Raw genomic sequence first — 26,559 nt, 5'->3', positions numbered from 1 at the left:
AGTGCCATCGTAACTTTGATCGGTCACTAAAAGAACTATTGTAAGGTCAAGAACTACCTCTACCTAAATGGCTGGGCCATGGGGGCGATTGTATGTGGTGGAGTGACTTCCCAAGGATTTTTTTGAGTAGAACATCCCTCCTTCCTCTTAACAGCTGTGTCCCTTCCAGAAACGAATAAACAAAACTCCCAAAGAAATTCAAAACAATTCTGAAGCCTCTGGAGAATCAGGAAAAAAACAAATCAAAAACAAAACAGAAACTACTTTTTTCTTCTTTTTCTTTGAGAAGAGAGTGGGCCGGAGACTTCAGGGAAATTGTGAGACAGATTTCAACACCGCATAAATCAAAACCAACCAGATTGGCTTCAGAGCAAAAAGTTTATGCCAAAACCATAATTTCCTTTCCAAGCAATCTCTTTTTCTTTCTTTCACTTCCTTAATTACTTGGTACTTTCAAATTTTCTTCCCCTAGGGATATTTTTCCTCCTCATATTTTCAGGTACCCCTTCCCCACACCTCAGACAGATGTATATTTATTGCAAGGAGCCATGATTGATTGATAATTGGGTAGTTGTTTTTTAAATCGTTCTTATAAGTCACTTTAGGAACACTTTTGCTGAAAGGTTCCATCAACACTGGCAAGTAAATGAAATTGAGTAGGTAGCTCCTCCCTCCATTAGAAAACATAATCCCTCCCCAACTTCTCTTCTACAAGGTGTGGTTAGGAGACTGGAGACTAAAACATGTGAAGAACAGTTGCAGGAACTGGGCCTGGCTAGTCTAGGGAGGAGAAGGACCGGGGAGACAGGATAGCAGTCTTCCAATACTTGAGGGGCTGCCACAGAGAGGAGGAAGGGGTCAAGCTATTCTCCAAGGCACCTGAAGGCCAGACAAGGAATAAAGGATGGAAACTGAACAAGAAGAGGTTCAACCTGGAAATAAGGAGAAACTTTCTGACAGTGAGGACAATCAACCCATGGAACAGAAGTTGCCGTCGGAAGTTGTGGGAGCGCCATCACTGGCTTGGACTCCCACCTGTCAGAAATGGTGTAGGGTCTTCTGCTTGGGCAGGGGGTTGGACTAGATGATCTACAAGGTACCTTTCAACTCTGATTAACTGTTATCTGTTATCTGCATCAACCTTGGAAGCCATATCTTACTTAGGAGCTTCGAAGCTGCCACATTTCAGTGCCTGGGAATTTGGGAGGGGGGGATTTCATAGAGAGGTGAAAGATTAGACACAACAACATTTTTTTCCTCAGAGAGTCAAGGACATGTCGCCCTGCACCTGGAGGGGAGTGTCTGGAGGAAGGTCTCCAGTTGGGACCAGATTTGATTGGACCTTGTGATGTGCAGGGGGATGGGTTTTTGATTTTCAGTTGGGAAAGGAAAACCTGGAATTCTCAGATTTGGGTTTTCCCAGATGGGCCAATATGACTTCTTTAATAAACTTCTTACTTGGATAAACTTTGTTTCTGAGTGCTGAATGGAAACCAGGAGTTTCGTTGGAATGCTGACACCGGGCACATCTGCAAAATCCAGAATGCTGGCCTGTTTTCAAAATACTTTAAAGATTGTGCTCTGTTTTAAAAGCCATTCTTCTTTAAAAGCAAATCATGGCCGGAAGCATTTTTACGGTGTGCATGTACATGCCAACTTGTTCCCTACACAGCAATGTTCGGGGACTGCTAAAGCCGAATGAATAAATATCACAGTGGCCCTCGACGTACGACCACAATCCAGTCCAACATTTCTGCTGTTAAGTGAGACATTCGTTCAGTGAGTTTTTGTCTCATTTTACGGCTTTTCTTGCTGCAGTTTTTAAAGATAATCCCTGCAGTTGATAAGTTAGTAACCTGGTTGCTAAATGAACGTTGCCTTTGCTTGTCAGAAGGTCACAAAAAGGGATCCGGTGATCCTGGGACACAAGAAATATCATAAATATGAACCAAATATGAACCCAATTTTGATCACATAATCATGAGGATGTTGCAGAAGTCGTAACTACGCATGAAAAATGGTCATCAATCATATTTTTCAGGGACATTGTACCTTTGATAACTAAATGTTGTAAGTGAAGGACTCCTGGAGTCCTTGGCTGGAGGCTGTGATGTCATTGGCCACCCCTAGATTCCTCCTGCTCCATTTACCATCCCAAAGAGTAAAGTTTGTTCCATTCTTAAGGAAGGAAGTTCTTTTGCAGTGCTTGCATTGAATGAGAAGTCCTTCCTCTAACCTACCCACCTTCTAACTCAGTTCTCTGGAGCACCTTAGAAAAATATAACACCAAAACATACCGTCATGGCACCCAGAACTCACGTCGAGCATGGAGATCAAAAGGCACTCCCTGCTGGATAAGATTAGAAGCTGTCTACATTGAGGAACATGGATAGTGCCAGATATCCAAGTCTAGGGAAGCTTCTTGATGTACTCACCTCCTTGTGTTTTAACCTAGACTTGGAAGGGACCTTGGAGGTCTTCTAGTCAAACCCCTGGCTCAAGTAAGAGACACTATACTACTCCAGACAAATGGCTCCCCAATCTCTTCAAAGGATGTTTACATCAAAGTGGGCAAGGTGTGATTTCTAACTGTTGTTGACCAACTCCATTAGCCAGGATGATCAGGGCTGACGGGAAATGCGCAGTGCATTTGATTCTCAACATCAGTGAAGCAATAGTCACTTGTTTGAGATGTGTAGCTATAGAAATTGGATGAATGAATAAATAAATGTGTCTCATCTTGCCATTATCAGTGGAAATCACCCAGTTCCCCCATTGTTTTCCAGCTTGTTGCTGATGTACTAAAACCACCATTGGTTCATGGATAGTCATGGTTTTGTATGGTGACACATTACTTTGTTAAGGCATTGAGATTTAAGAGCTGATCAGCATGGGTATGGCCGTTTTAAGATTAAGGATGGGTCCGCAGATGTTTTACCACTTTAAGAGGTGTTTATATAAGGCAGCCATTAGAGGGCATCTCTCTCTCTCTCTCTCTCCTTGTATCTTGTCTCCATTGTAGAGTTCTCCGTGCAGAGTTAAGAAGATTGATTACTTGTCAAGTATTTGCCTACCACATATATTCCTGTATATAAGTGTCTTGTATATAAATCACTTATTAAATGTCTAAGCCTCTTGTGCTGTTTTGCTCCTGGGTTGTCTCACAATAGTAGTCACACTGCAAATGCTCTGACATACTTAATGGTAGCATCATGGGAATGACATGATTTAGATCATAATTGCATCTTGTATAACATGCAGATGTCATTATTTTAACATCATGGTGGATGAACACAGCTGGGATATGTTTTTAGTAAGAAACAGGAGATGAGATCAGTAAGGGCAGGACTCCTCTTCGAAGCATTGTGTTATCTCTTAGTTCAAGGATAGAGATTTTTTCCCACAATTTATAGAGGCTTTTCCCACAATTCCCACAGGTACAGTAAATTCTGTGTCCTCTGTAAAAGAGAAGATACCCTGGTTACGAAAGATGGGCATGACTATGATGTAGATGGAAAAAAGAAAATAAACCATTAATTATGGTTTTATCGGAAGCATTCAGCACCCATTGCGGAAGCCCCACTCCAGTTTGGTTTATGAAATGCAGGGGGATGATGGGACCATGATGGACCTTGGACCTGGTATACACCCATTCCGTTGTCTATTATCCTCGTTCACCTGGGACTTCTCTGTGGAGGCCACTTCAATACCAGGCTTGGTAAGAGTGCAGTGGACTGCTTGGACTTTGTTCCATGGTTTCCTCCTCAGCAGACATCTAAAGACCTTCTTGAACCCTTTGCGGAAGTGCTTGGAAACCAAGGCATAGACAATGGGGTTGAGGCAAGAGTTGGCATACGCCATGCAGTGAGAGAGCAGGCGCAAAGCATAGGTTGTCTGGTTGAACGGGAAGTTTCCATAGAGATAGTGGAGCACAACCACATGGTAGGGCAACCAACAGAAGCAGAAGAGGATGGTCACAATGATGATCATTTTAGTCACTTTCCACTTAGACTTCTTGGACTCCAACATGTCCGTTAAAGGATCCACTGACGTCCAGAGATGTTTAATTGTCCTGGTGTAGGAGAGACTGACAATAAGAGCCGGGATGATGTAGCCAAAAATGAAGGTGCTAGTCTCCAGGATCTTGCGCTTCCATCCCTCCCAGCCTGGCACACAGATGTAGCTCTCCTCCCATTGAACTAAGTCGTAGTAGCTCAGGTAGGGCCCTGAGAAGATCATGGAGAGGCCCCAGATTATCGCTGTGGTCACCACCGCACTGTAGGCAGTACGTAATTCCCGGGAGTGTAATGGGTAGCGAATGGCCAAATACCTATGGAAAAGCGACAATGGTTGGAAACTAATCAAGGAGAGAAGCCACCTGGATCTAAGGAGAAATTTCGTGATGGTGAGAACAATAAACCAGTGGAACAACTTATCTTCAGAAGTTGTAGGGGCTTCATCACTGGAGGTTTTTAAGAAGAGATTGGACAGCCACTTGACCAAAATGGTATGGGGTCTCCTGCTTGAGCAGTGGGCTGGACTAGAAGACCTTGAAGGTCCCTTCCAGATTCTATTCTACTCTACTCTACTCTACTCTACTCTACTCTATTCTATTTCATTCCATTCCATTCCATTCCATTCCATTCCATTGATCAGTAGCTAGGTCCTTCACTTATAACCACAATGGGGGCTGGAATTCCAGACATGTCATGGCTGTCATAAGTTGAGGCACCATAAACCCAGCGTGGCAGGGGAAGGATACTGCAAAATCTCCATTCCCTCCCCACCCCACTAACCTGCTTTCCAGCTCTGTTCTCCTGAGCAGGGCAACCAAAGAAGACCCAGCCGATCAGCTGGGACTCAATGGGAGGCAGAGAAGAGATGGGGTGGGGCCAGTTAGAGGCGGGATTTGCCAGTTCTCTGAACTACTCAAAATTCCCGCTACCGGTTCTCCAGAACTGGTCAGAACCAACTGAACACCACCTCTGATCAGGTCCTCTAAATATCTTGAATAGTTATCACACACACCCTAGTTCATTCTGTCCCTACTATGGAGAGGCAACCGATTTATTTCCGAATGAGGTCATAGAGAAAAGAAGATGCATTTACCTGTCCACCGAGACAGCGGCCAAGGTGAAACTGCTGGCATACATAGTGAGGTAGATGAAGAAATGAACTGCTTTGCACATGAAAGCGCCAAAGATCCAGCCCTCCGTGGAATAGATGGTGGCCTGGAAGGGCACGCAGAAGACGATGAAGAAGAAGTCGGCCAAGCTGAGGTTGAAGATGAAGAGTTTGGTCTGTTTGCAGCCCCCCTGGCTGTTCTGCAGGAGCACAGCCAAAACCAGACTGTTGCCAATGGTGCCCAACAGAAAGATGAGGGAGAAAACCACTGGAATGGCAATCTTGGTGGGGCTGAACTGGTTGAGCTCCGAAGAATTCCAAGGTCTGGCCAATTCGGCAAGTTCTTCTTGTTCAGACATTTTTCCCCCAAACAATCTGGGGGCAAAAAGTTGGAGGAGAACAAGGGAGAGGTTGAAGGATCCATAAACGCTCATGATATAACCTAAAATATTTTTGTTAGGTATAATACCAGAAATTTATAATAAAGGGAATACTACATATCTAATAATACACGTGCTGACAGTAGCAAGAACTGTGTTTGCACAATATTGGAAAAAATGAAGATACTCCCACAGATGAAAATTTAATTAGACAAATATTAGACTATGTGGAGATGGATAGGTTGACATTAAAAATAAAAGACAAGGAAGAAACAGAATATTATATAACATGGGACTTATTTTATCAGTGGTTAGATAAAAGAGGTAGAAATTAGAAGATAAAAGATTATTATGTAAAAATAAATGAAGGAAGATTATTATTATATATAAGCAAGCATTATCATCATCATCACTAGCACGATTATTATTATCTTGTACAAGTACATAGACTCAGACAATATACTGTTGACTAAGCACATGTATATTAAAGAAAAAAATGTATAAATAATTTTTTTTTAAAAAGTATCTATAAACAATCATGAGATTACCTAAAAGCTAAAGACATTTTTTCAAACAATCGAGGCAAACAGATGAAGAAGAACAAGAGAGAGGTTGGAGAATCCATAAACGTTCATGAAATTACCTAAAACCCCTGATTCTAAACTTCGGTCAAAAGCAGGAGTCTGACTTCTTAGATATTAGCCAAATCCTTCTTTTTATTTATTTTATTTTGTAAAGCAATTTATAAGATAACAGGTATAAGTATAAACATAGATATGAATACATAAAATGGATACATATAAGAAAAAGAAACAATAGGACAGGAACGGTAGGCACGTTGGTGCACTTAAACATGGCCCCTACAGTCCTCTTAGGAATATATTCTAATATACTCTAAAGGCAACCAGGTCTTCCACTAAAAGAGAGAGAGAGAGAGAGAGAGAGAGAGAGAGAGAGAGAGAGAGAGAGAGAGAGAGAGAGAGAGAGAACAACAAAAGACACTACAGGTTGTCTTCTAAATACAGCAGATACTGGACTGCTGTAGTTGCAGTTGGATCATGATGGGCTTTAAAATGTGAATCCTGGTCCACAGATAAGCCAATTTTGGGGGGGTTTAGGGAACCTAAATCTCTCGCTTTTCTACAAGTATATACAGAAACTCAGAGAAATGGACTTCAACCCCTAGAATTCCCCAGCCAGCATGGTATATGGTCATCTTCCTGGACAGGTGGACATGGCAGATTTCTACCAACAGATAGAATTGAAATGGGAAAATCTGGAACAAGTTAAAAGCGAACACCCAACCAAAGGTTTCGATTAAAAGAATCTAGAGCAGTGATAAGAAGGTGGCAGATGTTGGACCTTGCAAAATTAAAATTCCCAGTCTCCTCTCTCCTTTCTGGCTTTGCTGGCAATGACGATTAATCAACATCTGTTCATCCGCATGTTCCCCACTCTTGACTGGGAGAAGAGTCCTAGCATTGCTAAGAATTCTAGCAGCTAAAGCGCATGGCATCTTCGAAATGCTACTACTAAGCTACTACTACCACTCTATAAAGTCTTAGTAAAACTACACCTAGAAAACTGCATCCAGTTTTGGTCACCACACTATAAAAAAGACATTGAGACTCTAGAAAGGGTGCAGAGGAAAGCAACCAAGATTATTAGGGGACTGGAGATGAAAACATACGATGAACGGTTGCAGAAAATGGGTGTGGCTAGTCTAGTGAAGAGAAGGACCAGGAGAGACATGAGAGCAGTCTTCCAACATTTGAGGGGCTGCCACAGAGGAGGAGGGGGTCAAGCTATTTTCCAAGGCCAGACAAGAAACAATAGATGGAAACTGAACAAAGAGAGATTCAACCTAGAAACAATTTTTCTGACAGTGAGAACAATCAACCAGTTTGCCTTCAAAAGTTGTGGGAGCTTCATCACTGGAAGCTTTCAAGAAGAGACTGGACTGCCACCTGTCAGAAAGTGTAGGGTCTGCTTGGGTGGATGGGTTAGACTAGATGATCTACAAGATCCCTTCCAACTCTTGTTAGTCTGTATCTGCGACATCGGACCACAATAAAAGGCTGCAATCCAACTGCTTGGAGCTGGACAAAATAAGGCATCTGGTGCAAAAATCCCGTATTTACAAAATGTCGTGTTTCTTTTTCCGATGCGGGGCTCTGCATTTCTGCATTGGTTGAAGCTGACAGGCAGCTAAAGTTGCTAGCTTCAAGGGCGGACCTACATCAATCACAACAGACCAGTCACACTCTTATGCACAGATATAGAAACACAAACCTTCCCCTCTGTGAATAATGAATTATCTTTAAAATCCTGCTGAGGAATACAAAGCTTCTTTTGAAAGATTGCAGACGTTTGTAGACTTTCTAGATGCTGATGTTCAGAAGGAGTCTAACAGCAACCAGCCAGACCCACACAATTGCCCCATAAGCTCAGGATATTTGAAAAGTTGCTGCCCGATTCCTGATGTTCCAAGACTGTGTCCCTGATCTAACCATGATCTGTTTTTTGGAACTGCAAAGAAACAAGCTTCATCAAAGCCCTGTAAAAAGATCCCACTTACTTTGTTTTCCTGGGCTGGCACAGAAGGGATGTCGTTGGCTCTTCTTTGTGGCTCACTGCTCCTTCTTCCCTGGTGCTTCTTCACTGCAAAGATGAGAGAAAGTGTTGCAGGCAGATCAGTGCCTTTCCCACTCCCATCTCCCTCCCTCCTTCCCTCCCTCCCTCCTTCCGTCCCTTCCCTTTCTCTTTCTGTCTCTCTTTCTCTCTCTCTCGGTCTCCGATGCTTCCTGCCTCTCTGATGCCACCTCTAGGTTCTCCTGCCTCCTTCTGCATGCAGACAGGGGCACCTGCGATTTGCTGAAATCCAGAGGTGGGATTCAATTTTTTTAACAACCGGTTCTGCGGGCATGGCTTAGTTGGTGGGTGTGGCTTGGTGGTCATATTATTGGCTGGGTGTGGCCAACTCAACATCAGTCACATCGAGGCACGCATCTCCTCGCCTGGCCTCTCATGACTGTGGGGATGCTGCAACAGTCATAAGTGTGAAAAAGGGTCGTAAGTCACTTTTTTCAGTGCCATTGTAACTTTGAATGGTCCCTCCACACAAGCAAAGTACCAGCAAAGGAGGGGAAAAAAACTCCAGAGAAGTTCCTGAGACAGGAAGTCTAGTCCTGCCAAGAATGTAATAAGGGTTAACGGAGAGGCAGTTTCTGTAAGCAACACCAGAATGTTTCCTTCCTGCCTTCCTTACAGGATTAGCCCAGTAATTTCTTCTAACAACCGGTTCTCCAAACTGCTTAGAATGTTAACAACCAGTTCTAGAAAATAGGTGCGAACCGGTAGAATCCCACCCCTGCTGAAATCCAATGACATCCCACTTCATCCTCATTCATCTCTCTTGTACATAGGATGCTCCAGTGATGGCATTCTACCGGTTCTGCCGGTTCTGCCAAGCCCGCTACGGTGATGAGCAGCAGAGACCAAACCGGTTCTCTGAGATACTCTGCTGTTGGGCCCACCCGCCTGCCTGGGCTCCCATACTAACCTTTAGGTTCTGCGTGGCAGCTACTGATGCGTCAGGGAGAGTGCAGGATTGCAGGTGGTGACTCAAAATGCCTCTGCGCCTGCGCCAAGTATGCATATGGTGCATGCACGCAGGCAAAGTGTGACCACCAAGCCACACCCACTGAACCAATGGTAAAAAAAATTTTTGAAACACACCGCTGGGATGCTCCCTTCAGTTGCCCTGCACATGGTTCAAAGGATGCCTTTCCTACCTTCCATTATGGAGCACCTTCTATTATGGAGTAAGTCCTCGACCAGTATACTGCACGAGTCAAAAAGAGGGCTGTGAAAATATCTACAGACCCCTCACATCCCAGACATAAACTGTTTCAACTCCTTCCCTCAAAATGATGCTTTAGAGCACTGCACACCAGAACAACTAGACACAAGGACAGTTTTTCCCCCGAACGCCATCACTCTGCTAAACAAATAATTCTCTCAACACTGTCCAACTATTTACAAAGTCTGCATTACTATCAATCTTCTCATCACTCCTTACCATCCATCCCCTCCCACTTGTGACTACATGACTGTAACTTTGTCGCTTGTATCCTTACGATTTTTATTGACTGTTTCCTAGTATGATTTGATTGCTTATTGTACCCTATGACTATCACTAAGTGTTGTACCTGGTGATTCTTGATTCTTAACGAATGTATCTTACAAGCAACAAGTGATAAATCATAAAATACCAATAGGAGAAAGTAGTAGGCAAGATGAGAAGAGGACAAAATGAGCAGCTGGAAAGCTTTTGAATATCTTGGCATTTCTTTCCAGACATTATCTTCTCGGGAGCCTTCAAAACTTGTTTAGGGAGCCCAAATAGCCTCTAACGTGATCATTAGAATATTCAGCTTGTATGAGTAACAGTGATATGCTTGCTTTATTTATTTATTTATTAAAATCAAAAGTGTTTTGTCTACACAGCACACAATTTTCCACTAACAAGGATATCTGTTCCTTGGTGGCTGGGCAGTCTTATTTTCTGAGAATCTCGTTCTGATTAACTTCTGGAATTGTTAATGTGCTTTTCGGGCTAAAATTGGACTCCCTCTCAATGGAAGCTAGATTATGACTCTGATGGTTGAAGGAGCAGCTGAAGGAGAAATGTGAAGAAATAAATCTCCAGCCCAATTAATTCTGTGTTATAGGTACGGATCTTCTTGGAAGAAACAATAACAGATGTCCAGGCTCAGGGTAGGCTCGTTTTCTGTAGAGGGTGGCCTTGGGAGACAGAAGGAAGAGCTGCAAACCACAACCATGGGCAGTGGTGGGATTCAAATTATTTTACTACTGGTTCTGTGGGTGTGGCTTGGTGGGCATGATATGGCATGGTGGGCGTGGCTTGGGTGTGGCTTGATGGGCGCAGCAGGGGAAGGACACTGTAAAATCCCCATTCCCCCTTCCTTCCTTCCTTCCTTCCTTCCTTCCTTCCTTCCTTCCTTTCCTTCTTCCTCTCTTCCTCGTTTTCCTTCCTTCCTTCCTTCCTTCCTTCCTTCCTTCCTTCCTTCCTTCCTTCCTTCCTTCCTTCCTTCCTTCCTTCCTTCCTTCATACTTCCTCTCTTCCTTGTTTTCCTTCCTTCCTTCCTTCATCCTTCCTTCCTTGCTTCCTTCCTTCTCTCCTTCCCTCCCTGTTCTTTCTTTCTTTTCCTCTTCCCTCCCCTCTCTCCCGCCACCTCCTTCCTTCTTTCTTTCCTTCTCTCCTTCCCTCTTCTTTTCCTTTTCCACCACCCTTCACTCTGTCCCATCCCTCCCTTTCTCCTGCTCCCTCCCTCCCTCCCTGTTCTTTCTTCCTTCCTTTCTTCCTTCCTTCTCTCCTTCCCTCCCTGTTCTTTCTTCCTTTTCCTCTTCCCTTCCCTCTCTCCCGCCACCTCCTTCCTTCTTTCTTTCCTTCTCTCCTTCCCTGTTCCCCATTTCCTCCCTCTCCCACGCATTGGGGGGGGGGAGCCTGCCGCAGGAGGGGTAGACTTACCCGAGCCACCTGTGCCCTTCCTGCAGGTCTTCCCCATCGACTTTCTCCCCGCAAGCTTCCCATAAGCCAGGACTTTGTTGAGTGGGAAAGGAGCAGGGAGCATTAGCAACCCTCATCGATTTTACAGCTCTTGCTGGCTTTTCCACTGATTTCTGGGAAGCTGTCAGGGAGTTTTGGAGACAAGGACCACATAACTGCCATTAACTGTGGCAGCCCATCAGAGGATCTGAAGCAGCAGCAATCCAGTGGCGTTAAAGGGAAACCCTCCCCTCGCACAGATGTGCCAGTTGTTTCCGGCTCTGGAGGGGTGGTGCCCATCTCCATTACAAAGCCGAAGAGCCAGTGCTGTCCAAAGACGCCTCCATGGTCATGTGGCCGGCATGGCTAAACACCAAAGGCCCATGGAGGAACGCTGTTCCCTTCCCACCAAAGGGGTTCCTATTTTTCTACTTGCATTTTTTACGTGCTTTCGAACTGCTAGGTTGGCAGAAGCTTGGACAAGTAATGGGAGCTCACTCCGTTACGTGGGCGCTAGAGATTCGAACCGCCGAACTGCTAACCTTTCTAATCAACAAGCTCAGCGTCTTAACCACCGAGCCACCGTGTTCCCCAGGTGGCTATTAAAGAAGCCCAAATCTCCCCAAATTCTTATTTCCATAGGAGCTTTGGGTCCCAGCATTCTGTCCATTAGCCAATTGGTCTTACTTTGGTTCAAGAACGGTTTCCTCCCTCTTTCCAGTTTTAAGTGAAGGTTACAGACAAGCAGACCAGAGAATTTTAAAAGTACAGGTAGCCCTCCACTTATGACCGCAACCGAGCCCAACATTTCCGTGGCTAAGCGAGCCAGTTATTAGGTGAGCTTTGCCCCAATTTTATGACCTTTCTTGCCAACGTCGTTAAGCGAATCGCTGCAGTTGTTAAACTTAGTTGTGAAGTGAACCTGGCTCCCCCCATCGACTTTGCTCGTCAGAAAGTCGCCAAAGGTGAACACATGACCTCCAGGACAGGGCAACCATCATAAATACGGGCTACTTACCAAGTGTCTGAATTTTGATCATGTGACCATGGGGATGCTACAGTGGTCATTTGTGCGAAATATCATCCTAGCTCATTATTTTCAGTGCTTCAAAAGGTCACTAAACCAAACCATTGTAATTTGAGGATTACTACCTAGAGAGATAGATCTATGGAGATTCTCAGCCATCCAGGTCATGGTTGTCCCCAAAGTGCTTTTTCAAAAGACGGCTGGACTTTCTCATTTTTGCTTTGAAGAAGTTTTGCTTCTCAATGTTGTGGTTTGCTGGCAGACGGTGCAGATGGCAGCGGAATTGGACAGTTGGGAAGAAAGGCGACCAGTCATGGAGTCTGGAGAGGACTCTGACAAGGGTCCTGTGTCCCATGCAGAGATGGGGCCAGGACCATCTGGGAGTGGGGTGCTGACTCCGGAGCCTCCAGAGTCTGGCAGCAGCAAGGCAAAGGAACAAGGGGAGCCTGCTCCCAGCGTGTGTGTGCACAGAGCTGCTAGAAGGTGAGAGCAGCTGAGACAAAAGGGGCAATTCGGGAGTAAGGCTGGGAGGAGATTGCCCCTCCCATAAGGGATAAAGGTCAGGCCAAGATGATGAAACCTTTGCAGGAAGCAAAGTCGTTTGTTCGGTTCAGACTCGTTCTTGAAGCTCTTTGTTACTTACGTTGGGTTTTTTTTTTCCTAGTTCATTTGATACTTCACGGAACAGAAAGTGGGACTGTTTGAGATTGATTCTGGCTGGAAATGAAAATAATTCCCAGCGTTGCAATAAAGTAAGTCTTATTTTTAAAATAAGTGTGTGCGTAATGTCAGAACAGTCATCCAAGAAGCTTCATCAGTTCTGACTCTGAAGTCAGTTCTGAAGTCAGAACTGAAGAAGCTTCTGGGATGAGAAGCGAAACTTCTTCAAGGAAAGAAAAGCAAAGTCCGGTTGCCTTTGGAAAAAGGACCTTTGGGACTATATATAGATACGTTTAACCTTCAGGGCATTCCATCATTCTGAATCCTTTGGGGCAACTCACCCTGCCCCACAGTCACAAACGCGGGCTGCAGGATTCGCATCCCTGCCCCCCAATGGTCACCTTATCCCCATTCTATCCCATTTCCGCTGCAATTGCTTTTGTCGCTGCCACTCTGAGTGATTTGGCTGATCCGAGAAACCGGCTTCTTTAAAAGATTTTCTATGCAAAAGAGAATTTGGTGCAAAGATGACAGCCTGTTAAGCCAGCCTTGTACAGACGTGATGTCTTACTCACTCTCTAGTTCCTGTAGCAATTTTCAGGGTGAAAATTCATTCTTCCTTTTTCTTCTGATGCAGCCTCAGATGATGTTAGTTGGCACCCAAAGTCAGGGTTAAAAAAAAATAAAACAGGCAAAATGGGGCTAGTGAAAAACAAGAGGGGGAAAAAATCACTCTGTCTCTTGAAAGAACACCTGGCTGGGTGAGAATTGGACTAAACAGGATGCTGAAGATTTTTTAAAGTCATTTTGAAAAGATAAATGGAAAAGAGAAGGGGGAGAACAGAATAGATATCTTGGAGACATCATATGTTGGAATAGAATAGAATAACAGAGTTGGAAGGGACTTTGGAGGTCTTCTAGTCCAGTGGTCACCAACCGGTGGGCCGCAGCCCACTGTGGGCTGTGAGAAAACTTTGGTGGGCTCCAGAGAAATCTCACCCCCGGAGCAACCGCCCACAGCAATTAATCCAGGCTGCACAGAAACACAAGGCTGCCAAGCCCACATGGCCCGTGGGAACCCGTCCCGCCCACTCACTCCTTACCCGGTAAACTTGCCTGCTAAATTGCTATTTTTTTCTTTTTCCGACCATCATCTGTTCTGCTGTGCTGGGAGATTTAGATTAGCTAGGAAGCAGGAAATGGTTGGATTTCTTGCTTTCTAGTTAATCTTTAGATCTCCGGCTCTGCTTTTAAGCACAGCCTAACCACCCTTAGGACTGAAGGTTTGCTTGCAAGCAAATTCAGTGCAGACTCACGCCAAGCAAAATTTGAGAGACTGAGCTAGCTGATGGCAGATAGATAGATCACTGAATGATTCTGTGAGCAACTCAATCTGCCTGCCTGCTTCGCCTGATTTTGGGGTAAAAGTTGCTCTTTTTTTTAAATAAAATAAAAAATCAATATTTATTTGCATGGTGTGTTGTGAGTTAATTTTATGAGTTTGCCCTACAAGTAAATTTTATGTGACAGACTGAGCTAGCCGATGGCAGATAGATAGATCTCTGAATGAATCTGTGATTCTGTGAGCAACTCAATCTGCCTGCCTGCTTTGCCTGATTTGGGGTAAAAGTTGCTCTTTTTTTATAAAAAATTCAATATTTATATAAATATTTATAATATGTACATACAAGCCATGCCCAGCCAGTCACATGACCACCAAGCCACACCCACAAATTAGGCCACACCCACAGAACCAGTTAGTGGTCCCTGGGATCTAAAATTATGAGTTTGGTGGTCCCTGAGATCCAAAAGGTTGGCGACCCCTGTTCTAGTCTATCCCCTAGCTTAGGCAGGAAACCCTACACCACTTCAGATAAATGGTTATCTAATCTCTTCTTAAAAACTTCCAGTATTGGAGCATTCACAACTTCTAGAGGCAAGCTGTTCCACTGATTAATTGGTCTCATTGTCAGGAAATGTCTTCTTAGTTCTAAGTTGCTTCTCTCCTCGATTAGTTTCCACCCATTGCTTCTTGTCCCGCCTTCTGGTGCTTTGGTCCCGCTTCTTTGGGGCAGCCCCTGAGATATTGGAAGACTGCTATCCTGTCTCCCCTAGTCCTTCTTTTAATCAAACTAGACATAATCATTTCCAGCAACCATTCTTTTTTTTTATTTTAGCCCCAGTCCCCTAATCATCTCTGTTGCTCTTCTCTGCACTCTTCCTAGAGTCTCAACATCTTTTTTACATCGTGGCAACCAAAATAGAATGTCGTATTCCAAGTGTGGCCTTACCAAGGCTGGTTGCTAGTCAACAAGTAAATCTGAAGTTCTCTTATGAAGAAAAAACTCCTTTTTTCTTCAAATGAAATATGAAGTATAAAAACATTTTTGTTTGTGTGACCTGTTGTTCTAGTGCATATCGTGTTGTAGCTCCTGAGCCCTAAGAGACTAAATCATTTTGAGCTTCAAATAGAACAAAATATATTACTTTGTCTTGGTAAAAAAGGTTATTCCTGATTGAACTATATTATTTCAGATAGCTTGGTGTTAATGTTCTTCCATGTTAAATCAACAGCCAGCATGGTGCGGTGGTAAGATTATCAACTGTCTGGGGAGATTCAGCTCCAGCAGTAGATGTTACTTGAGGCTCTTTACTCTCTCAATCCAACCATCTTACAGATCCCCTTGGAGAAAATCTATTTATGTGGTCACTAAGAGTTCACTCAGACTCACTAGCACATCAATCAACCACTCACTCAATAAATGGAAAGGCCTACATCCCTTGAGAGATCCATAATGCTGGGAAGGACGGAAGGAAAGAGATAATGAGGACAAGGCAAGCAGTAACAACGTTGATGGATTTATTTGCAACAACTATGACTGCACCATGGAAAGATCTGAAAGACTAAGTTGGAGGCCATTCTTCCTGGAGAAAACTGTGTCAAGGATGTCCAGCCAGCATGAATTCTGGGAGTTGAAGTCCACAAGTTTTAAAGTTGCCAAGGATGGACATCACCGCTCAAGAGGTGATAAAGAGTTGACATTCAATGATAATCAATCAATCAAAAGCCTAACAAATAAAATAGAAAACTAACATACTGGAAAAGGCACTATTCTACAAGTTCCTTTTCTAATGAGTTAGTTGATTAAATCTAAGGAAGTGTGTTAGTGTCTTTGAAAGGTGATAAAAGGAGGTGTTCAAAATGTTCTATTAGCTTGCATGTATGATTCAATTTGAGCACGATCAATAATTCTGTCACTTCAAATTACAAGTTAAGTAAATCACCCCTGACATCTTCGATCTGAAACGGTTTCCTTCCTGTTAGTGGGAAGAGATAACTTGGGCAAACATAGTTAGTTAGTAGCCTTCTAAGTGGTGATTTTCTACACACCCCACTGAGACTGTAATTATGGGGAAAGCAAGCCAGTGTATTTCTGGAAAGAACAGAAATTACATTATCTAAAAGGTGAACTGTGACATTTTGAAATTTGAAGCTTGAGAAGTAGAAGACACATTCAAGTTATGAGAATGTGTCTTTCTAAAATCACGATTTACCAATCTTCAGTGTGGTGTATAGACAACAATAGGCTAGGATGACTCAACGTGCTAAGTCAAAACCCAATAAATCACATTATAGCTCATCGTGAATTCACAGCTCACTGTATTTTATTTCTGATGGTGGTGAAGATCTGAATTAAGATTTTGGCTTATGGAAGGATCTTGGGGTAAGGCACTGCCAACGTGTTGCTGCAGTTTCACAGTTGTTGTTGCAACTATCTACAAAATAGAGAGAAGAGTAAGATACCAAAGGGGGTAAAAGTTACAGTGAAATAGTTCCTTCAGGGACTATTTTCTTCTCGTTCCATTTTTGCACTTCTAAATACAACAATATGGCTCCTGAATGTTCTCTATCTTTCCTTCTCTGTTTCCTCCCCTTCTCCTCCTCCTCCTCCCTCTTTTTCTTTTCCTCCTTTCTCTTTTTTGTCTCCTCTCCTCCTCCTCCTTCCTCTCCTCCTCCTCTTCCTCCTCTTCTCTGTTCTCCTTCTCTCTTCTTTCTCTTCCTCATCCTCTTCTCCTTTTCTTCCTCTTCCTCCTTCCCCTCCTCCTTCCTCCTCTTCTCTGTTCTCCTCCTCCTTCTCTCTTCTTTCTCTTCCTCTTCTCCTTTTCCTCCTCTTCCTCCTTCCTCTCCTCCTTCTCTTCCTCCTCTTTTCTGTTCTCCTCCTCCCTCTTCTTTCTCTTCCTCATCCCCTTCTTTTCTTCCTCCTCCTTGCTCTCCTACTCCTCCTTCCTCTTTTCTGTTCTCCTCCTCCCTTCTCTTCCTCACCACCACCTCCTCCTCCTCCTCCTCCTCCTCCTCCTCCTCCTCCTGAGCTTTTTCTGCATGCAACCGTAATTGTAGAGACAAGGGTAGCAATCAGTGGGGAATGGAGAAATCTTTATTCTCCACTTAGAGGTCATCTACGCAGCACGATGATCTCAAACCGCTCGGCAAGAAGCCTGAAATGCAACAGGGTTGAATTTCTGCATTTTAAATGGGAAAAAGGCAATAACGCCTGGCCCCCATCAGAGGCCGAAGAGAAAAGGGGGGGGGGAATCCCTTCCTTTCACAAACAGTTTGAAAACTGACCTAAGTGCTCGGTTGCCCCCAAGTGGTTCTAAGAACCTTCCTGACCAGAAGAAGAAAATCAGAGGCCTCCTGGAAAGGAAACGCTTTTGAAGTCTCCTCTTGACCTCCCTCTTGTTGGGGAGGGAACCATGTCTGGCAGTAAGACACGGGATTGGCAGAACCCCTCGAGGGGCTGCTTAAGTCTGGTCACGCTGAGATCAAATACTGATGTTGGTAGGAAACAGAAGTGACTGGAGTGGAAGAAACAGACTGCTGACAGAGTGTTGAGGTTGGAATCCTTCCTTTTTTTTTTCTGCAGGTATTAATAGGTAGCAGAACTTCTCAGCCAGCCCTGGCAAGTCCTACCCGCTGGTTTTTGCAAAGTGAAGATGTTGGTGGGATTTCCAGAGGTCAGGAGGTTCTCCCCTGGTTGGATGGCCATCTTGTGATCGAGACAACATCTGGACAGCCCTACTGCAGATTGAACAGATTAACAGAGTTGGAAGGGATTTTACAAATCATCTAGTCCAACCCCCTGCCCAAGCAGCAGACCCTACACCATTTCTGATAGATGGCAGTCCTGTCTCTACTTGAAACCTTCCAGTGATGGCGCTCCCACAACATCCAAAAGCTACTTCTGTTCCAATTGGTTTATGGTTCTCACTGTCAGAAAGTTTCTCCTTATTTCCAGGTTGAATCTTTCCTTGTTCAGTTTCCATCCATTATTCCTTGTCTGGCCTTCAGGTGCCTTGGAAAATAGCTTGACCCCCTTCCTCCTCTCTGTGGCAGCCCCTCAAGTATTGGAAGACTGCTATCCTGTCTCCCCTGATCCTTCTCTTCACTAGACTAGCCATGCAACCATTCTTCATATGTTTTAGCCTCCAGTCCCCTAATCATCCTGCACTCTTTCTAGAGTCTCAACATCTTTTTATAGTGTGGTGACCAAGACTGGATGCAGTACTCTAGGTGGGGTCTTACTAAGGCTTTATAGAGTGGTATTAGTACTACCCTTGATCTTGATTATATCTAGTGGTGGGATTCAAAAAAGTTTACTACCAGTTCTGTGAACATGGCTTGGTGGGCATGGCAGGGGAAGGTTACTGCAAAATCCCCGTTCTCTCCCCACTCCACTAACCTGCTTTCCAGCTCCATTCTCCTGTGCAGGGCAACAAAAGAAGATCCAGCTGATGCAGGGGCAGAGAATAGATGGGGGCAGGGCCAGTCAAGAGGTGGGATTTGCCGGTTCTCTGAACTACTCAACATTTCCACTACCGGTTCTCCAGAACTGGCCAGAACCTGCTGAATACCACCTCTGATTGTACCCTTTGTTAACACAGCTTAGGATTGCACTGGCTGTTTTGGCTGCCACTGCACACTGCTGGCTCCTATTTAGCTGGCTGTCCACTGCACTTCATTTGAAGTGTTGCTTGGCTTTGTACCTGTTTCCAGAGGGCCGTCCTTTCTTGTCTCTATCCCAAGGACAATATGTGGCTTTCTTCAACAGTTGGCAGGAGCCAGAAGTCAGCTGAAGTCCCTCAGCAATGCCCATCCTGCTTCTCAAGCCAATAAATACATAAATAAATGCACGCAGGGACACACCTTCAACAGCTGGAAATTCCCATCACCACGTAATGTAAACTTCAGTCCTTTATTTACCATAGCCTGGAGTGCCTTTGCAAGTAGATTCACAGCACACGGTGGTGTGGTTGGTGGTCTGGTTCTCAATGAGTGCCCCCCCTCAACATCCCTCAAGAGCATCTGCTGCACTGCCTGGTCACAAAATATAGAGAAACATTTTTGTTAGATATAATACCAGAAAGCTACCAGCTCGTACCAGATCAAGGGACTACATACTTAATGCTACATGTACTAGAAGCAGCAAGAATTATATTTGCCCAATATTGGAAAAAATGAGAACGCCCCATGAGATGAGAACATAATTCTGAGAATATTGGACTATGCAGAGATGGGTAGATTGACATTGAAAATCTTCTCTCTGTATATAACAGTAAAATCCCACTCACGCAACATCACAAATCTCCAGAACCCTAAAGCCTACAAACTCGAAATTTGGCACTTATGTTCCTATCGGCTTTTAGGTGCTCACTAAGAAAGGATTTTTCAAAATGACCATCAGAGCTGAGTATTCCCTATATTATTATTATTATTATTATTATTATTATTATTATTATTATTATTATTATTATTATTATTATTATTATTATTAACACACCCTGATGCTAAGGAGTTCTACTCCCCCTCCACACCTGAAAAGAAATCTCTTCCAAAGGCAAAACACAAGCAGAGAAGAGGAGTTTCAGTTTCAGTTTCACAGCAGGAACTGCTTTAGTACAGAATAATTGAGCTAAGCCACGCCCAGGCTCCTTGCTGTCTTCTTCTTGCTCACACAGCAAATACTGTTTCACTTTCTAAACAGCCCTCAACTCTTTCACACACTGACAGGATGCTAGCCAGATGAATACCAGATGCTGGTAGGTAGAGGCACAATTTCTCCCCTTATTTTCCTCCCAAAAAACTAAGCCCGACCACATAGGTTTGTAGCAAAGCCCGCGTATAGAGCTAGTAAAAGATAAAGGAAATACAGAGAACTGTTCAACATGGAACAGGTTTTATCAAAGGTTAGAGATAAGAGGTAGAAGTTAGATGAAGAAAGATTATTGTTACGTGTATGTAAAATATGAACATTGTCTATAATTATAAGCATGCTAGTACAATTAATATGATCATAAATAAGCTAATATTATAAATATTGTTATTATTATTACATGTATTGTTATTATCACTATCAGTATATCTGTTATTTTCTTTTTTTGTAAACCCAAGTCCCTGGACAATACACTATCTTCAAAATATTTATATGTAAATGAAAAACTTGACTTAAAAATATATATACAAAATCAAAATACATAGAGAAGCCACAACTTCAGACAAGACTTAGCCAAGGCCTCAGGTTCTGCCCGGGGAAGCCCTTTCTTGATCCGTGTATTTGTGTTTACACAACCTCCTGGACCACAAGTAGCCAGCCACACTTCAGATTGTTGGGGTTCATAGCCCTGGCTTATATGGTTAATTAGTTCATGATTCAGGATCTTGCTCAACCAAAGACAATTATGGTTGAGTAAACCCTGGTTATGTTAGCTTAAGACATTTGTATATGTCCAATCTGGACTTCAGTGCATTTCAGTGCATTCTACTCAGTGATGGGAGAGTCAAACAAGATAAGATGGCTACCATAACCTCATGGGCTTTGCTTGCACAGTCACAGCTTGGGTTTTTTACCCTCAGAAGGACAACCCTTGTATAAAAGAGGTCAAGGCCTTGATTTGTATGGTTGCAGGAACCATCCTGACCACCAGAGACCAGAAGTTACATCCCACCAACCCTTTGAGGCTCACCAGACAGGAAACCAAAACCAAGAATTCCAACATTTTCTTGATTGTAGGGTTCCAGTAAAACAATCCTGCGAGTCTGAAAGCACCGACAAAGCAGGATCTTTGTAGCTCAGGGTTGACATGGTCTTTGGTGCTCTCTGAGCTTGGTCGTTTCCTTGCAGACATTTCATTGTCCAAACTAGGTACCATCATCAGTGCTGGAAGGGAGTGGGTTTTGTGCAGTGAAAGAGAAGGGAGGAAGAGACGACAACAACAATAACAATGATAACAGCTGTAGCATTCTTGGTGCTGCCTGAGCTTGGTTTGTTTCCTTGCAGACATTTCATTACCCAAACTAGGTAATAACATCAATGCTAGTAAGGAGCGGAGTTTTCTCTCTGTTTATATTCTGGTGTCTTGTACTGTTGGTGTTGGTGAGGATGGACTCAGAATGTCTTTGATTGGGCTGTTTACTCTTATCTTGTTTGGTAGTTCTTGGGGTATTGTTTATTTCATTATTGGTGTTAATCTTGGAAATAATCTATGCTCATCCGGGTGCTGATTGCTGGTGAGGAAGTGTTTTTGTCTTTCCTTTTCCTTTTTTGTCTTCTTGATGGTCTCTTCTCTGTTTGAAAGCAGTTCTCCCCTCCCTTACTTTCACTTTCCAGAGAACTATGGTTGGAAATGCTTCCTCTACCCTTCTACTTTCTGCAGGCTGAGATATCTCTTATCAGGCTGTTGTCTCGCCTGCAGCTCTTCTTCCTCTTTCCCAAGGTTACTGTCACTGCCCATTACACATCCATCGGTTCAACGGCAAGAACTCCACCCCTCCCCAGTTGCAAAACCGTTTCTGCAGAAACAGAATAACTGAGTTAGAAGGGACCTTGGAGGTCTTCTAGTCCAACCCTCTGCTCAAGCAAGAGACCCTGTACAATTTTAGACAAGTCTCTTCTTCAAAACCTCCACAAGCTGTTCCACTGGTTAATTGTCCTCGCTGTTATGAAGTTTCTCCTTAATTCCAGGTTGCTTCTCTCCTTGATTAGTTTCGATCCATCGTTTCTTGTCCTGCCTTCTGGTGCTTTGGAAAATAAATTGACCCCCTCTTCTTTGTAGCACACCCTCAAATATTGGAAGGCTGCTATCGTGTCACCCCTAGTCCTTCTTTTCACTGGACTAGCCAAGCCCAGTTCCTGTAACTGTTCTTCATATGTTTTAGTCTCCAGGCCCTTAATCGTCTTGGTTGCTCTTCTCTGCATTACAACTGTTATCCATATATAAATGTTACTTCACCATTTACAATCACCTTGTTTGATTCATTGTTGACTAATTATTCTGATCGTCATGGCTACTGATGTTCCAACCTTGCCTTCTTCTATGCAACCACTGATAGAATTTATTCCATGTTTCATAGCACTTGGATTGCCCCTTGTTTTTTAATTCTAGGGTTACTCTTCTGATTCTGCACATGCCATAATTTTCCTTATTATCTCTGTTTCTGGTGGTATGCTTTCCTTTTCCAGTATTGTGCATATATTATTCTAGCCGCTGTCAACACATGTACTATTAGATAAATTAACTCCTTCTTATATCCAAGGGTGGGATTCAAATTTTTTAACAACCAGTTCTGTTGGTGTGGCTTAGTTGGTACGCGTGGCTTGGTGGTCATATTATTGGCTGGGTGTGGCCAACTCAACATCACTCACATCAAGGCACGCATCTCCTCGCCTGGCCTCTCATGACTGTGGGGATGCTACAACAGTCATGAGTGTGAAAAACGGTCATAAGTCACTTTTTTCAGTGCCATTGTAACTTTGAATGGTCACTCCACACAAGCAAAGTACCAGCAAAGGAGGGAAAAAAACTCCAGAGAAATTCCTGAGACAGGAAGTCTAGTCCTGCCAAGAACGTAATAAGGGTTAACGGAGGGGCAGTTTCTGTAAGCAACACCAGAATGTTTCCTTCCTGCCTTCCTTACAGGATTAGGCCAGTAATTTCTTCTAACAACTGATTCTCCGAACTGCTTAGAATGTTAACAGCCAGTTCCAGCGAATAGGTGCCAACTGGTAGAATCCCACCCCTGCCTATATCCTTCTGGTATTATTCCTAGGAGAAAAACAGAATACACTCTCACACCATTTGTTCCACCTATATCTGGATCATTCTCCAATACTTTTTTTGCAGCACTGCAGGTCCACCACATGTAAAAATATGTTCTCTGCTCTCTTTCTACAGTCTCAACATCTTTTTTATAGTGTGGTGACCAAAAGTGGACGCAGTATTCCAGATGTGGTCTTACTAAGGCTCTATAAAGCAGTACTAATACTTCACATGATCTTGATTCTATCCCTCTGCTTATACAACCCAGGATTGCATTAGCTTTTCATCCCCCAATATCAAATTCCCAACTGAGATGAGCTCACTCATATTGCTCATACGTTGGAGAAGACTGGAAACAAGCTCAGATTTCATCTTTAAAATCAGCCGTCAGCTGCAAAAAGCTCTTTTCCCATAATGGCTGTGGAACTGCCTGCCTCATGACATTCCATGATCTTCCCTTTTTGAAAACTCTGTCTCTCTGCCATTTATAAGGCTTCCTCTTTGGCCTCTCTCAGCTTCAGTTCCCTGAGTCTCCTGGCAGCAGCTTTTAACCGAGAACTCAGTTTTTTCATTGTTTGTCATTATAAGGAACCTAACGGAGGGAATGAAAAGTGAGTTATCCATCCTTCCTTCCTTCCTTCCTTCCTTCCTTCCTTCCTTCCTTCCTTCCTTCCTTCCTTCCTTCCTTCCTTCCTTCCTTCCCTTCCCTTCCCTTCCCTTCCCTTCCTTCTTCCCCTTCCTTCCTTCCTTCCTTCCTTCCTTCCTTCCTTCCTTCCTTCCTTTCTTTCTTTCTGTTATCTGCTAACTTTGCTAAGATTTGGATTTGAATGTAATGAAAATTACTGGGACCATCACATTAAGAAGGCTTAATTGGAAAATGAACAATTTAAAATGTTATGGGATTAAAAAAAACTCTCGGAAGGTGTGGGAGCTTCATCACTGGAATCTTTCAAGAAGAAAGAATCTTTCAAGAAGACTGCCATTTGTCAGAAATGGTGTAGGGTCTCCCGCTTGGGCAGCGGGTTGGACTAGATGACCTATAAGGTCCCTAACAACTCTGATTATCTGTTATCAGTTTCCAGGAACAGAGATATGGAAATGGGCAAGATTGGGCCACATAAATCTGCTTCCCACTTCAGGTGTATATTCCCTATGTGCCATATCCCACATCCAAAGCCAGTTTATTGCATGGACCTAGCCAACAGTGACAGCTTCAACAAAGCAAGCCTAAAGAAACTTGGCTTCAGGCAAAGTGTGAAATCCCCGTGGACCCTTCCTTCTCCCTCGATGAGTGGATCCTCGGGATGGGGCCGGAATTGTGCAATTGTTAGGAATTTGCCCAGGATGGAGGAAACAGAAGAGGCGTTGGCTCCCTCCCACAAACTTTGCTACGTGGTCCTTAAGTCAAAGAAGAAAAGAAAGGAGAAAAAAGTCAGATTTGATCTCTGGGCCAAACTACCTTCTGTTTACATTACCAGTCCTTAAAATACTAGCAAAGTATCTCCGCCCAAAACCGCTATAAGAGGGGACATGCAAATGGCCTTGAGATGTAATTAGATAAAATATATACCTTTCGCGAGCAAGAGCCACCCTTTAGAAGAGACAAGACTGGGATGCCACATCAGCCCAGCTGCTTTGCATTGTTCCAGCTGGTCTTCCTTCAACGCGGTGCCCTCCAGATGTGAGACTGGGTGGGGGTGTGACTTCAGCTCTTATCCCTTGCAGCTCGAGCTAAGGCTGAGTCCAGCAACATGGGGAGGTGTCAGCTCAAGACAACCTGGTTTATCATCACTGGGAAAAGCTTCTCGGAGAAGGATGTGTAAAAAGGCAATTCCTTCTCCAACTCACCTGCAGCAAAACCAGGAAATGGAGTACAGGTCGTCCTTGAATTACGTCCACAACTGGGACCAGAATTTCTGGTGCTAAGCAAGAGGGTGATTAAATGAGACATGCCCAATCTTACGTTCTTTTTTGCCATAGTGGTTAAGGGAATAGCAACAGCAGTGCAGTTAGGCTTATATACTGCTTCACAGTGTTTTGCAACCCTCTTTTGTAACCTTTTGTAAGTCATTTTTTTCCCCCACTGCTGTTGTAATTTCGCATGATCATAAAGGGTTGTAAGTCAAAGACTCCCTGAAATTCATTTGAGGGGGCCTCTCTATTTCTCCACTCGCTTGAAAGACCAACACAGATGTCTTAAGTGGGTTGAAGAAATGAAATGCAAGTTATGGAATCTCTTCTGGCAGAAGTCTCTAAGTTGGAGTGCCCAGTGTTAGCCACCTTAAAAGTTGTGAACTTCAACTCCCAGAAGCTGGCTGGGGAATTCTGAGAGTTGAAGTCTACAGGTCTTAAAGTTGCCAAGGTTGGACACCCCTGCTCTAAGTCAAACTGTGCTGAGCTGAGAAATTTTCTAACAGAACCATCAACCACTGGAACAGAAGCTGCCTTGAGAAGTTGTGAGAGCTTCATCACTGGAGGCTTTCAAAAAGAGACCAGACTGCCATCTGTCAGAAATGATGTAGAGTCTCCTGCTTAGGCAAGGGGGTTGGATTAGATGACCTATAAGGTCCCTTCCAACTTTGTTAATCTGTTAAACCTCATCCATAAGGATTATCCGATTCAGTGTCTACACGAACAAACCCAGAGTCAAACTTGGCTTTGTTAACCAGGACTTGTAGCTTGTGCCCACCTATCCAGATATAATTAATCATAACACTGAACCGGTTAGGTATCAAACAACATTGAGATGTAGAAAAAAAATTATTTTCTAAATCCTTTTGCAAGCAAAAGCTTTTTTCAAATGGCTCGCCCTTCTCCCTTTGACACTTTCAACTGGTGGGATCAGTTCCAGGTACATAACAAAGTACCATAGGAGAAAAATAAATCATCTTTCACATTCCCATGTGTGTGTTTGTGTGTGTGTGTGTTTGTGTGTGTGTGTGTTTGTGTGTGTGTGTGTTTGTGTGTCTCCCACAGGGCTGTAGATTCAAGCATCTAGATCGCCACGGAAAGTGTTCCAAATCGATGGAGCATCTCATTTTTATTTGGGGTTATTGTGCTGCATTCCATGCAAGTTTTTTTGCATTTTTCTATTGAAGAGTTGGGTTGTCTTGTTTTTTTTTTTTTTTTAAAGTGTTTGTGTTTGAATATGGAGGACTTGTTCCAAGGCCCAACTTGCTCTGCCTACTTTGGAAAGCCTATCTAAGGCAGGAGGCGGGTTAACAATTAGCAGGGTTTTGATCCATGCTGAAGAAAAGCCTTTGATCGGCTTCATCTCTATCAAATTTAAGCCGTGAGGGGATTAACCATGGTTTATCAGAGAAGCCACTACCTGGAGCCATTTCTGAGAGATGGCTCAGTTCAGGGTTTTTTTTTTTCAAAAAATTTGCCACCAATCACAGTCATGTTATAACTCCCTTGCTTGAGTCCCTGGCTCCCTTGAGTCAGAATTGAAATCACAATCAGAATAAAGGTGGAAGGGGTCTTAGAGGTCTTCTAGTCCAACTCCCTGCTCAAGCTGGAGACCCCTATGCCGTTTCAGACAGCTGTCCAGTCAATGATTGCTTTTGAAAAAGCAGGAATTAGAGTTTTAGATATATATAAAAGTCCATTAAATAGACAGCGGTTGTGTGCCATCGAGTTGGTGCCTTGCGTGTAGAGTTAGATAGCTTCGCATAGAGAGAGTTGATAGATAGTAGTAG

General features: G+C 43.6%; 1 pseudogene; it reads right to left on the bottom strand.

The window, feature by feature from the left end:
* Positions 1-3,594: 3,594 nt before the first annotated feature.
* On the bottom strand, positions 3,595-5,493 carry LOC113438938 (galanin receptor 2b pseudogene; annotated as a pseudogene).
* Positions 5,494-26,559: the final 21,066 nt, after the last annotated feature.

This window comes from Pseudonaja textilis, chromosome 14, assembly GCF_049901715.1.
Source record: "Pseudonaja textilis isolate UNSWEBS1 chromosome 14, rPseTex1.2, whole genome shotgun sequence".
Taxonomy (NCBI): Eukaryota; Metazoa; Chordata; class Lepidosauria; order Squamata; family Elapidae; genus Pseudonaja; species Pseudonaja textilis.
This window is presented reverse-complemented; position numbering and strand designations above follow the sequence as displayed.